We start from the raw sequence: 15,011 nt of genomic DNA on the forward strand, positions 1-15,011 counted from the left end.
AGCTTAAATAAACACACACAAAAAAAAAAAAAAATTCAATTGCACATGACAGCAAGAGAAGCTGTGGCATGATATTAACGATTTAACAGTAAACAATTATCAGTTTGTCATACTGGAAGATATACAGATTAAACTACCAAATTTAGAGAAAAAATAGCCTGGTAATGTAGAATAAACTGAAGAGTTACTGTCATGTGGGACAGAGAAAACACCAAGGGGGGGTCACATCTATGCATGAAAGGGTATAACACTTATTCATATAGTTTTTTATTTACTTTCTCCACTCTCAGAGGAGCCAGGAAATGATCTTTCTTGCATGGTGATCAAATGAGGCAGGCACAGAGTTCACTTTATGTGAGTTTTAATGAATGCACTGCACTGGTCATTAAGGGCCTCCGTATTTGACAAAGCACAACACATTATTAAGCGTGGCCTCTCAGCGTGAAGAATGTCGAGGTTTGAATCTGGCCCCAGCCGGACTCTCTGTCCCTCCAGCTGTTCTCCGCGGAGCAGGCAAGTCCGTCAGGTCTGTCTGGCAGTGGCAGGGCTTTTCACCTTCTCCTCAAAAGGGCCAGGGCCGCAGCCAGCGCAGCGGATGAGTCTCCTGCAAAGGCATCTCAGTGGCAGCGGACAAACCTTTCCTTGCTCCTCTAGTCTGCGGTAGAGCTCCAGCAGGGGCTGATGGGTAGAGGCCTGGTCCAGCACGGGCAGTTGTGAGCGGGGGAAGAGGGGTAGGAACGACTGGAGAGCAGATCCGTGCCAAGATCCCAACAGCGCTTCAGCTTTAGCTTAAAAACAGCAGCATGCCTCGGCAGCATTCTAAAGCGTCCCGGAGCAGCCTCAGCGAGACGTGTGATTATCAACTGCTGACTGTCACAGTAGGAGGTGCTGTGGGCGATAACAGATGAAGGAAAGCGCCATGCTGGAGGAGAAGGTCGGTCAGGGGAACCAGCAAGTCGAAAGGCAATGTTCTCAAAAAAAGACACTGGTGTTAGGTGTAGCCGAATGTTCCCACACTATCCCGGCTGGTAGCATTCCAGCAGCAGCTGGGATCGGCGCCGGGCTGATCAGAAGATGTGCCACGGGGTACAGAAGTGCCCTTTCCTCCTTCGCATCCTCCACGCTGCTCTGTTCATAGCCTCCGTTCACCGTATAAATGTGAGCGAGGTCATGGGGGTCTCGCAATCATATGTGGTGGCGTTCACATCTGCACCTGCACAGGATAATAAAAACACGATGTTAGCATTAACAACATGTTTAAAGAAACATGTAAAACAGGGATCCTCAAATCTGGCCCACGAGATCCACTTTCCTGCAGAGTTTAGCTGTAACCCTAAACAAACACTGACCTGATGCAAGCTAATCAAGGTCTTCAGGATCATTAGAAAATCACAGGTAGGTGAGTTTGATCAGGGTTAGAGCTAAACACTGCAGTGCATTGGCCCCCCAGGGTAAGATTTGAGGAACCCTGATGTAAAAATGTAAAAAAATAAAATTAAAAAAATAGCTTAAAAATAAAAAAAATGAATACAATTAATAAAGTAGTAATAAAAAATGTATCAAATAAAATAATTACTATGTGTGTGTGTGTGTAAAATAAAATTGTAAATATCATTATGAATATAATTTCTAACATTTTATATTAAATTATATATATATATATATAGATATATATAGATATTATATATATATATATATAATATATATATATTTTTTTTTTTTTTTATAATAATATAAATGTGTAACTTTTTTATAAAATTACCCCCCCACAAAAATATAAAAATCCATACTCCAAACTATATAATTAAATGAGTGCATATTTTTAATATATATATATATATATATATATATATATATATATAATATATATATAATATATATATTATATTATATAGATATATATATATATAATAGTACAGGTCAAAAAGTTTGGAAACATTACTATTTTAATGTTTTTGAAAGAAGTCTCTGCTGCTCATCAAGCCTGCATTTATTTGATCAAAACACAGAAAAAACAGTTAATGATAAGAAGTCATATTAGAATGATTTCTAAAGGATCATGTGATAATGATCCTAAAAATTCAGCTTTGCATCACAGAAATAATGATAATTTAAGTATAATACATTTTAAAAACAATTATTTTAAATTGTAATAATATATCACAATATTAATTTTTTTTCTGTATTTGATCAAATAATGCAGGCTTGATGAGCAGAAGAAAAACATTAAAATAGTAATGTTTCCAAACTTTGACCTGTACTGTATATATTAAATGATTACAATTATACTTCTTTCAACATTGCAATAATAACAACAATTTTAGTTTAATATTTGAAAGAAATGCCATTTCCCCATGGTGAAACCATTTTAAAATACCTATTAATAAACATGTCAGAATAATGTCATTGTCAGAGCTGATGTTTTACATGCACAGTGAAGCACCTCTTTCTTAGAAGCAGCTGGATATTGTCCACATTATTGACTGTGAGTCCATCACCTCCTGCTGGCCAGAGCATGAAGCAGTGCCATTTTTTCCTGTGAGAGAAAAGCAAGCACGGGGTAACACATAATAAGAAACCATTCTATTATAACATTCTATTTTATTAGTTCATTTAGCTGAAATACCATTCTTGGTCTTTTGCATTCACATCAGCGCCCAAATCCAGAAGCACACCCAGACACTGCAGCTTATCCACCTCCTCACCGGCCAAAAATCAAGAGACTGCTTTCATGAATCTATAGCACAGATAAAAAAAAAGCTAATATTTAATAAACAGATTTTTTTTTTTTTAATGCCTGTAATATATCAAATAAATCTAAAATGTAGAATATGTCTGGTATTCAAAATAAAAATTTAGGAAACAAACATAATTACATTTCAATAATTCCATTAATTTTCTCCACCCTGTCCCTCTTTTCGATTTTCAGCTCCGTGAGATATCAACATCTGCACCATGTCTGGCTTGTTCCTCACACCGGGGCGATCTGTAAGGGGTTGTAGTACGATACAGGGTCTGGATCCAAAAAAAAAAAAAAGCTCTGATTATGTTTTCCGTTGATAAGAATGAGGCTTATCAGAATCACAAAACCCTCTACAAACCTTCAAAGTTGAGATCCGCTCCGTAACGCAGAAGCACCTGTGCCGCGCTGACCAACCCGAGATCAGCCACTCGAAAACAGAGAGTAACTGAGTGCCCTCCATGAAGACGGGAGACTGAGACTCTCTGTCCAGCAGCTCCACAAGAGCCCCGGAGACGCTTTCTTCATCATCTCGCCTGTCAAATGCAGGATGTCACAAATGCAGTTCATACGATTCTGTCATCATTGCCAGTCTTAAAACGCTGACCTGCGCTGGTTTCTCCTTCTATTCCCAGGACACCCATCACAGCATCCACCAGCGGCTGGTACTCGTACACGATCTCCTGAAGCCGTGCAGGAAAGGCTATGATCTGTTTCCCCTTTGTGCCCCGATCTCTTCACGCTGTAAAACAACACAGACACATGTAAACCATACACAAATCATGCTGGTCAGTCAGCAAAACATGACACTAATACTACACAATTTTAAACACAACACAGATCAATCTGTTTGTGACAATTAAACAATGTTATAAATTCTTAATGAAGCAATTAGGTATGTGCCAAGGCTATAATGTATTAAGGAACAATCATTGAATCCTCTTTTTTTAGTTTTTTAAATAATGCACATTCAGAAGAGAGACTGATTTTAATCAGATGGACCCCACACCTCTGAAAGAGCGGTATATCCACCTGAATTAAAATATCATTAATTTAACACCTTATAAGAGGTCTTTGGAAAAATTATAACTCTGAATTAGCAGAATCTAGACCTGTGATGCAGCATTATTCATTTTGTTTCGTTGTTTTATGTTGTGGAATCTTTGACGTTAAACGTAACTTGGCCTGCTAAGTTTACTGTCTACCGCTTTCTGTGTGAGTCTGCGTAGTCAAAGCTTCCGGAAATGTTTTTAACTAAAAAAATATATTTAATAATTAGCCTTTTATTCTTATGTTTGTATATTCCTTTAGCTTACCCACTGCAGATCCGGAAGTGTCCTCCCACGTTACAGTGAAAGAAACTGTCGTGAGATGATTTTTGTCTTTTCAAAATAAAAGCACGCGCGAGAAACGTGGGCTTGTGAATAATTAACAGAATGTTAATTTCAAACTAAAAGCCTGTACATCTAAAAATAGCAATGAGTCTTTAGTCTTTCATGTGAATCAAGTCTCAAGTCTGTCATGACAACTATCATATTTTACATTCAAAAATATATTAAAAAATATATATATTGTATTTATGCTGATGATACACAGTGTTGTCATCGATGGGCACCAGGTGAGATCAGGGCCAATGACTGATCTAAATTATCCAGATAGAGATTTGTCACCCATTCTCAATGGGAAAGTGCCCAAGCACTTTTACCGTCAAAAAAATGTAGCAAAATTGCTCAAAAAGCCTAACACAAGGTAACGTTTAATATATATTATCACTTGAGGAGGCCTATTCATATTTCAAATTTAAAATAGAACTAGGTTTTTCATTTGAAACATGCTGCTTCCAGTCTTTAAATGTGTAAAATATACATCCAAAAAAAAAAAGCAAGATCAAGAAAAGGGAAGAAAAACGAAAGGACCATATGTAGCTTATATGCAGGCTAGTGTGATTTAAATTTAGTGAGTTCAAAAGGCATAAAGATACAGTCGTGTTATTGTGTCAAGCGAATGCACTGTACTTCTAGTGACACGCAGAAAGTACCAGTTTCCAGTCTTCTCACATACTCACTCACTGAGACACGCATACCCTTGCACAAAGGTGAACAACTAGAATTATATTAACGTCTCCTCTGCTTAAGCTGCACATTTATGACCACAACAGCAACTAAAGAATTTCACAAACAAGAGCCACGTCCCACAAAAAACCAAACACAGAAAACATCAGCCCTAAAACACAGAGATAGACGACAAGTTTCTTCTCAATTGTCTCACAAGGATTTTAGTTCAGAGACTTTCACTTCAAAAACACATCAGTAATATTGGACAGTTTACGGGAGTCAGACCCGTTTCCACGCGACCATGATTTCTAAGCCTGCCTGCACGAAAGATGCTGTTGGCCAAAGTAGCGACAAGCTTGGAGTTGCCTTGGTTACTTCGGGCTCCCGTCCTCCAGATGATCCCCATTCCGGTGGTGTCCAGAGGAGGCCAGCAGGCTTTTCGTCGCAGTTGTCAAGCTCAAACGTCCAGGACGGGCCCACTGTGGCCCCTGCAAGCTTGTTAACGATGGCCTTAGTGTTGCGGCTCCGAGTCGCGAAAAAGTAGACGCGCATCATCACTGCCGGTGACTGCCGAGGGAAAGAGCAGGATTCACTTTACTTTGGCTTTGTACCAAAACATAGTGAGACTGCCTTACATAGGCAACATTCCTAACCTGAAGAGGAATCTCCATTAAGTGATTGTTGTATGGTGCTCATTCAAAACAGAAAATTTTGTCAGTTACCATGATGCTAACTTAAAAAATAAATGATTCAAAACATTTTTTAATGAATCTGATCAAAAGCTGACAGGTTTAAGACATGTTGTAATGTCCATAGAAGATTTCTATTTGAATAATTGTTGATTATTTTGAACTTAATATTCAAAGAATCAAGGAAGGAACTCAAATATGAAGCAGCACAACCTGTTTTCAACCTTAACAATAATATGAACATTATTATTTACTTAGCAACGCAAAATCAGCATATTAAGCCACCGGTCAACACTAGGACTTTGAGCATGCTAAACTGTTTTCTCCGTACTTTTGAAAAAACTTAAAATTTCACACACCTAACAATTTATAATACATCTAAAAGGTGTATAAATTACAATCCACTCCACTTTCTGCCAATGCTGCAGTTGTATATTTTGTTTCTTTTAATTCAGTCATGAGTTGCATGCCGTGACGTATCGATCTGCTGTTGGTCACACAGCTTTCGTTTTCAGAGTGGCACCAAGCTTGTAACTTGGCCCTGCAGCAAAATGCGAAACTTCTTCACACGGGTCTGTGTTTCCGGTCTGATTCATTTGCATGGCGTTTTCAATGGAAGTTAATGGAACGAAAAAATACAGTGTACCACAAGCCCTTTAGAATCAGGTTCTGAAAGGATCATGTGACACTAAAGTAATGATGCTGAAAATTCAGCGTTGCATCACAGGAAACAAACTATATTTTAAACAACATTTAAATACAAACCCCTTTATTGATAAATTTGTAATAATATGTCACAAATATTATAGTGTTACTGTATTTTTTGATCAAATAAATCCACGCCTTTGGTGAAAACATCTGGTGACTTCTTTCAACAAACTACAAAAAATCACACACCCAAAACTTGTTGAATAGAAGTGGATAGATACTGACAGACAGAACCAGACAGAAAATTTGCCCTTATATACTGATGATTGCGGTCCTTACCAACAAGGCTCCCTTTCTGAAGGACATGAGAGGACAGAAGATGCTGTGCAGCGGTTGGGATCCATGTTGAATGGGGAAACTCCTCTTCAGCTGTAGAGTGCCCTCATTATCCACGCCCCTGGTCAACACCAGTTCCCACACTGATCAATAATCATACTCAGTCAAGAGAAAGTGACAATCTGAGCTGCTGTAAGGTGCATTCTAACCTGTAGAGCAGTAGTTTGTTTGACACACGGCTTTGATGAGCAGTGATGGATCCCCGTTGCCTCTTCGACTGATCCACGAGCGGTCTGAGAATGCTGGGAGATAGGGCTGCCCTCATTCACCACCAGTCTCTTAGCTTTGGTCATTTTCCTGTGGAAGAAGAGAACCTCACGCGTTAACATAAACACCAACATAGTAAACTATAACTCTCATCTACATTATGTTGTCCAGATTTTTCCACTCATGCTTTATTGCAACAAAAATCTCTTTGTACTGTACCTGTGGCCATGTCAAAGATGAGATGAAAAATGCTTCCTCTGTCATCCCGGCCCACAGGATTTCCCCGGAGCATCAAAACGAGAGAGAAAGCACTCGACCGCGTGAGTCTTACTGGGAGCCTCCTTTCACTTTCTTCCCAGTGGAGATTTTCCACCCCTGCAGGTGGTGTGTACTGTTGCCAACCTGGGGACCACATTTGATGCCATCATATCATCTGAAAATACTTCACAGCAAATCATCATGCAGTAGATGGGATCCAGTGTAGGAAAATGTGTAACAGAACGCTTAAAGACTTTATATTTTTTCACTGAAATACATAAAATAACTAGAAAATGAAACAATCTGTAGCTCTCTTTATGGTCTTGGTCAGTAATTTTTCTTTAGCATTGGCAGTGTATAAAAGCAAAATATTTATATTAACGGATGCTACTGAGTGAGTGAAATATTATTTTGGAAATATTTTTTCCCGAAGTACAATGATCTCTGTTTGGTATGTATTACCTTGAAAAGCCTAACAAAGAAAATAATTATTAATAATCGGGTATAGGCATAAAAACTAAAAAAACAGGGTTTGCATGTGTTTTTTTTTAGTTTTTATTATTATTATTATTTTTTTATACCATATTTGATGCATCACACTTTTATGGCTTTTCAGTGATCCAAATCAATTAAAATATGCAATTGTAATTTATGAAATTTTTATGGCCGAAAAGTAAGATGGGGAATTCTGATTTAATGTAAGCAATGAAATAATTATATAGTCTCTAGCAGAATACTTACATAAATACATAGAAATATCACTGTTGTCACTCTATATCTCCTAATAATGTCCTACTCTAACATATGATTTTTAAACTGCTTAAGTTAATTATGATCAAACGCTCTGCAGTTTCAAACATTTTCATGCAATGCAATACATTGTTGACTGAGGGATAACCATAAACTTCCTTAAAATCCTGATGCATAATTTTTGTTACTCACATTTTGCGACAGTTTTTCTAAATAATGTATGCGATGGGTAAGCAAGTAAACCTAACCAACATATAAACATTATTTTTCATCAATTTATAAAGTTGGATGTTCACAATGCACGTTATAAAGTGAATCAAACTCATAGCACCTCCTGAGATTTTGAGTTTAGTTGGAGTGGTTTAAAACTAGACCCAACTTTTTTAAAGCACCATGTAAAAAAGAAAGTATAAAGAGATATAATCAAGAACCAACAATTGAGTTGTTCTTGTAAATGTCATGCAAAAAAAAAGAAAAGGGATGACCTTTAAATATTGTATAGGTCGCCAACCCACAGTGGTGATGGGTAAGTAAATTTTCCCATTTAGCTGACCTCTTTTGGCTGGTGCACATGTTAATTCACACCCCTAATAGGGATTACGAAATGGGTTGATGGTATTTGTCACAGCTAGTCTGCAGTGTTTTCATCAGCAATAAACAATTCCATACACTCAGGACCAGAAAAATTCTGTCAACTTGAATAATCCCATTCGGACTTTATACTTCACCAAAGAATACTGTTAATGGTGGTTTCTATAAAAATATTTAGTGTCTCAGCTGTTTTTCAAATATGACAGTAATAAGACACCTGTTTCTTGAGCAGCAATATCAGATATTAGATTGATTTCCTTGAAAGGATCATGTGATGGCTGAAGACTGGAGTAATGATGCTGAAAAATACAGCTTTACCAAGGCACAGGAATAAATTAAATTGTAAAATATATTAAAACAGAAAAAAAAACGATTCACAATTTCACAATATTACTCTTTTTTTTACTGTATTTTGATCAAATAAGAGCACAGGAGGCTTCCTCAAAACAGTTTAAGAAACTTACTGAGCTGAACTTCCAAATGGTGGTGTTTTGGTCTGGATGGCGTTGGACTCACCACAGTCAGGTTGTTGTTCATGGGCTGAAAAGTGCAGCACAGCAGCTCACTGCCCTCTGGGTCAGCCACCTCTCGGATTGCAGCTCGTCCATCCTCTGTGTTCCAGATACGCAAGAGTGCCGTCTTTTGACATGTGGACACAATGATGTCATTGCTGAGCAGCGACCAGAGCAGGAGTCAGTCACGGGACCAGCATGGCCCTTTTTAGTGTCACCTTTTTTCTACAGTTGGTGGAGGCGGGGACAACGTCATTATTGACAATGTCCCATCCAATGAGCAGCAGGCACAGGGAGGCGTTTATCATCATTGGCAAACTGTAATCGAGGAACTGAGGAGATAAAATAGTAAAAGGTTTACATGAGAATGTAAAACATACAGTTCCACAGCCAAGACTGACAACATGGCTACTTTCAAACATTTGCGTTGATGCATTGAAGGCAGGCTAGTAGTGATGCAGGCTGCACAGGAAAAGGATTAACGGTGCTTATGGTCAAAATTGCAGGTCTTGAGAAGCATTCCTAGATACGGTTATGTCTAAGTGTGACAGATTGACTCTATACCAAAGTATCAGATCTGTCATTAGCGATTGGCATAGCAAAAATTGAACAAAATATTTCATCAAACCGAATAAAAAAAAAAAAATGGAATCCAGGGGTCCAAAAAACTGGGTGCTTTTATTGGTCGTTATATATATATTATAATATAGATTATAGAATATATATATATATTATATATATACTATAGTGCTTGTGTGTGTGTTACATGGCTTCCTTATTATCAAAATAAATCTCAGAGGCATAAAGTCGCGAATTAGGCAGAAGCTGTGATTGTCCAGCGTATCCTTTCACAGTGAAGCAAGGTTCTGTGATCCGTCGTAATCTCCATCTGTAAAGCCAGAGGGCGGCTCTCGCACTGAAACTCCCAATACACCCGGGCAGAAGAACTCCAGGAAATCCCTATGCGGTTGCTGATATACAGAAGGATTTAACTGCTTTTCATTAATTCAACAATGACCTAATAAACAAATGACTACACAATGTTGGTCTTTTTCTGACTTCGTCTTGTTATAATTATTATACGGAAGTATAGAATAATGCATGCTATGGACATACGCCTTTATCCTGCTTAAAATACTATGAAATATGGCGTTCCTTATTCTGTTTAAGAAGCCAATCATCGGGTGCACAGAATGATTTATTCAAACACTCGACTGACGTTATAACGTGATTGGAGTAAAAACATGTTATTAAATTGTGTATCTTCACAACTTTTCAGATGGAACCGCATTTACTACACAGAGCCCGTATTCTCCTCGAGAAGCTTCTAATCACAGCATGATTTCTTCAATTCAAATTGCAGCATGATTATATGCGGCTTGCAATTAGGAACGCATTTTTGTGGTAGCCCCCCTGTCAGTGAGACACGGTTCTGTGTGGAAATGCTGCTCCATGCGACGCTTCTCAACACGTGCCGGCGATTTACTAGAATCACAGAACCGGCTTTAACTGACAAGATGAGGCATAACAATATCATTTGATTAATCTTGCAGCCCTTGATGGTCAATTAATTACTAATTAATATGATTCAGAACTCAATAGTGTAAAGCTTGTTCTCTCATACTTTGCAACCAAAATAGATGTGTGCAAACTGTAAAATGTATTTTATGGAGCATGTGTGTCAAAGTCTGTTCTTTAATGACATATTTTAAAAACATCTTTATAACTTGTTTAGAATGCACTCCTAAATTTTCCAAACTTAGGAGCACATGCTCCTTAGGGAAAATTAAGGAAGCATCGCAGCTCTAAGACTGCAGCATCAAGAAGTCGCACTGTCTAAAGTATAAAATCTGTTTATTTCATTATATATTCATTTTGTCAAAAGTAAAGATTCAACATAAAATTTTTCATGCTTCATTTTTTCAAATTATTTATTTCTATATTGAGTTAAAGTATTATATGTTGATAAATCTGTGGGCATGCAGCATTTGTTGATTACTAATTTTTTTAAATTTAAGATAGGCTTTGTATTGACATTCTTTTCACCCTGCTCTTTAAGGTAATGACCATCAATTAAAAAATAGCTTTTTTAAGTTTTAAAAAGTTTTTTACAAAAACCTTGTCTAGACTAAGTATTTGACTAGAGTTTTTTGTTGGTCACCACCTAGTCTATCCTTAGTCAGTACTTTTCATGTTTGAAACAGTTCCTTACTGTGAGCCCCCGATTGACCCAGTCGGACATGCATGGTCGACAAATAAGCTGGTATGTGGGCGGCAATGCCAGCAAGAAGGCATAGCAGTTCTCACTGACGGGTAGGTGTCACCTGCCATGGCCCGATTTTCCGAAGCACTGGCTTCTGCCACCGAGAGTGGTGGTGGCACCAGACTAACAAAAACCCTGGAGCCATAGCACCCTGAGCAAACGGATAAAACCATGAGAATATCATTCATACTGGTTACACAGTGCAAAAGACTACGGTAAATAACACCGGCTCATCATATATTGCTTAATGAAATCAAAATTACTTGTTTCTTACTTTATCGTACTATATTGATTGGGATTGCTGCATTCAAACAAATAGTATACGCGGTTTTGCTTTAAGCATGGTCACACTTTGGCTTTCAACGGAAACATTATGCATTGTTCAAAACATTTGTCAGATGGATGGAAGTTATAGTGGGGCTTTTACCTTTCATCATACACCGCCCTGGTTCATCAGGGCGATGCTTGCAGCTGGTACGAACCACGACCACAGACTATTGCTTCGACCGTACGATCTGTAATCCTAGGTGGCCTCTGGCACCCTGCAGAAGCCCCATGGAGGATCCTCCCACTCAAAGTCCTTATTGAGAAAAGACAGAAAGAACCCACAACGGAGGATTATATTTATAAAAATAACCCACAAAAAAGAGATAACAGCCAGTACAGTAACTGTATGGTAAGGATGATTTTATGTAGAAGTTTAGGCCATCCCCCCCACAACTTCAGCAGCATAAAATAAATATAAAAATTAATAGCCCTTCATGCTCGCAATTTCTACATGGCACCTGCAGCAGCTCTCACACAACAGCACAATGACCTGGGATTTAAATCTTGGATTGTTCTCGCATTGTTATATCAAGGAACTATATAGATGTTCTGCTATCTTGCCCTCTCGTCTGTGTTTTATTGGGGCCCAATTCATTCCAGCCGCCCGAACTCCCTCCGCTATAGGGACTCGTTTCTCGAACACCTTTTTTCCCTGTATCTGAATGCACCTCAGCACCTTCCATCTCGAACGAATCCCATGTTGTCGGAAAGCACTCCTACCTCCTGGATCCATGGGAAAAAATGGGAACTGCGAACAACTGCTGGCTCTGAAGCTGCTCTGCTCTGACAGAGGCCCGTAACGCAGGGCGAGAGCAAAACTGATCTGCGCAGACGCAGAATTACTGACTGCCTGCGCAGCCCCGGTCTCAAAGCTCCACACAGCTTGGCATTTTCACGGAGGCAGCTGGCTGCGCCGGGCGGATGTTACTGCGTGGCGGGCGAACAAATGGGGAAACGTAGAGGTGTGCGGGTAAGCATTGTACCTGAGAAAGAAGACAAAAAAAGGCAAAAAAAAAGGACAGAAAACAGACACAATAATGGGACACCCATGATTAGGCCCTACACAATCAAAAACGTACTCATAAAATATACAGTTGGAGTCCTGCTCTCCCAATGACCATCATGCACACACCTTGCGTCCACTGCCCAGGCACCTGCTGCCAAACAGCAGCCATGAGATCCACAAACACAGTAGAGAGATGGAAGAATGCAGGAAACACAAGGGCTGCGGGGCAGCGCGAGACACACATACACTAGACATTAATAGTAAATAAATGTAAAAATAAATCATGTAATGTATATACAAAAAAAAAACTAAAAGATGTCAAAACATAATTTGTATCACCTTAATATAAACAATAAAAGCAATTACAATGTAAATTAAAGGTTTTCAAACTTTTTATGATGTTAAAGTACCCCAAATACAGCAATTTCCCTTATGAGAGCCTCATAGAATTAATAAAATATAATAAATTACATATTTATAAACATAAGGGCAGCTGCATATTTTTTACGTGCAAAAAATCCATTTATATAGTGTTAAGGAAACTATCTATTGTTATATCTATTAAGTATATAAATTCAATTAAAATAAATATTTCCAAAATGAAATATCTGGCTTTTGCGATTGTCATTTTTACTAAAACAAAATTTTAAATGTTATCATTTTTTCTGGAAATATATTTACGGTTTAATTAACTTGACAACGTTCATAAAATTATAAAAAAAAAAAAAAAAAATGTATGTGTAATATATATATATATCTATATATATATATATATAATATAAGATATATACACACACACACACACACAACACACATTTATGAGAAAAAAGATTCTATAGCAATTAAAAGTCTTGATTTCTTTGAAAAGCAGAATGAAATCAATGACTAAATTGTCGCACATGCCAAACGTAAAAAATACGTTAACCGTATTTCATTAATACCTTAAATGCTCACATCTAACAGTCCTAAAACATCATTTTGTAAACAACAAAAAAAAAAAATAAAAAACTATCTCATTATTAATCCAGTTTAATGTACAAATAGTACAAGGCATCCAACACCATTAGCACAATGCAACATGACTAACGTTAGCACGTTTATAAGATATATTAAATAACAAAATATTTCATATTTCTGCACAGCATAAACACATAGTTTGTTTTAAAAACCAATGTTTTGACGCATTAGCCAACATTTACGCAGATTGAGTGCTAACAACAACAGCCGTTACCACACCGATTAACAATTCCGCCTACAAATCGTGTTGTCAGTCGTCAGCCTGTGGCTATAATATTTCGCTAATAACAAATCCCCCCATGAATGGGTTTTTGGTTACAAAAACTTACTGAAACCTATAAAGTCATGTTATAATTTTGTATCTAAAGGGACACCTACCCCGTGCGAGACTCTTCACCGGTTCATTCTGTCTGAAGGCTGGCGTGTCACGTGACCGACCCGCCCTTCCAAACAGCTGATCTGCCATATCATTGACGTCACCGCAAGCGCGCGCGTGTAAACGAAGACTGTCCTATAGGGTTTGTACTGTGATGTTGGAGACGGACAGCAGGTCATGCTGTGTCACTTGGCCACGAAAAACTGACGTTTGCATACATGTACATTAAAGATCAGAGATTTCTTTACATATATTTTAGTGTATTTACAATCAGTCGATAAAAAATCAATATGCCATCAGAAAAAGTCAATGCATCTCTGTTTTCAAAGTGTGAAGTTCAACAGAAATGAACATGTCTCAGAAATAAAGTTCACAAACTTACAAATATCCATATTAATATATAAACACATATTTAAATATTATTTATTATTTTTTATTATAAACTAAAAAAAACTAAATATATTTTTAACAAGTATTTTATATATGCCCTATATTATTAAAGCAGTTTTTATATTTTATTTGTATTTTATTTATGCCAGATTTAGATATGTCTAAACTTTTTGCTTTGATGCATATCAATACAATTCTTGGTAACACTTCATTTTAAGGTGTCCTTGTTTTACATGTTATATGTGCTTACTAAAACAATAAATTATGCATAAAATTGCATGCAAGGAACCCTAAAACCAAACCATATTCCTAATACTAACCATATACATATAGTTAACTAACATTTACTCAGTACTAAAATGTAGTAAATGTAAGGAAAAAAGTAAAATCTTTAAAAAAAACTTAAAATAAAGTGTAACCCAATTCTTAGTCACTTCCTTAATTATATGTAAATAACAAAGATACAAACATTGTCTTGGGTAAAACTAACATAATTCATCAGAAATAGTAGATCAGAGTCTGTTACCCGGCAGATTGCCCTAAATTTTCAAACTGGAATATTAAAATGTCAAAATTAGTATGTTTATCTGTGTTGAGGGAAAGGCTGGGAGTGAACTATCGATCTGTTGTTCAGCAAAATCAAAGGATAACTGTACAAAAGATACATATACACACTCATGATTTCACCTGAGCTCAGCAGAGAGGCCCATGGCAGGACAGTGCAGAGGCACAGCTGACGGGGCTCTTTGCTGTTCCTGGTGCTCTTTCCCGAAGGGGGCCCGTACAT

At 37.5% G+C, this 15,011-nt stretch overlaps 2 pseudogenes; both read right to left on the reverse strand.

Moving 5' to 3' along the window:
- Nucleotides 1–436: 436 nt before the first annotated feature.
- On the reverse strand, nucleotides 437–4,821 carry LOC122136341 (annotated as a pseudogene).
- Nucleotides 4,822–5,251: 430 nt separating this feature from the next.
- LOC122136378 lies at nucleotides 5,252–15,011 on the reverse strand (annotated as a pseudogene).

This window comes from Cyprinus carpio, chromosome B2, assembly GCF_018340385.1.
Source record: "Cyprinus carpio isolate SPL01 chromosome B2, ASM1834038v1, whole genome shotgun sequence".
NCBI classification, from domain to species: Eukaryota; Metazoa; Chordata; class Actinopteri; order Cypriniformes; family Cyprinidae; genus Cyprinus; species Cyprinus carpio.